Raw genomic sequence first — 570 nt, 5'->3', positions numbered from 1 at the left:
CACTTTTAAAGTTATAATCAAAAAACCAAGAAAAAAATCGAATTTTTCCTTCAATTTTTGACATTTTGATTATTTAAACAATGTTCCGGACCTTTTTGAGAGGGAGGATAACTCAAATATTATTATTTGAGTTATTTTCAAGCAATTTCTGCAAAATAATTTGAGTCACCTCTCAACGTCCAAATGTACTAATATTTTTACAGATCCGCCCTGGTCTAAAAAGCATTGTAAAAGATTCTATATCTTCATCTAATTTACTGACCGTTGCACGTCATCCGCGTCATAGCCCGAGAGGTCACATGATACCAACACGAAATATTTAGGCGGTAGGTGTGTTGTTTTTAGAATCATTTGGCAGAGTACACGGGAATTACAGCCACTAGACGTATTTTATTATATACGCGTAGAAATAATATTGGCATATTTCTATTAATGTTAACTTAAAGAAATACACATTATATGTTTCATTTAATTTGTATAAATGGATTGTAAAGCGTTTTTATAAAGTCCATTTGTTCGGAACACACTGTAATTGTAATCGAACGAAGGCAATATTTTGGCATAAATTGG

This window comes from Diabrotica virgifera, chromosome 1 (assembly GCF_917563875.1).
Source record: "Diabrotica virgifera virgifera chromosome 1, PGI_DIABVI_V3a".
In the NCBI taxonomy this organism is placed as follows: domain Eukaryota; kingdom Metazoa; phylum Arthropoda; class Insecta; order Coleoptera; family Chrysomelidae; genus Diabrotica; species Diabrotica virgifera.
Note: the sequence above shows the minus strand (reverse complement) of the source record.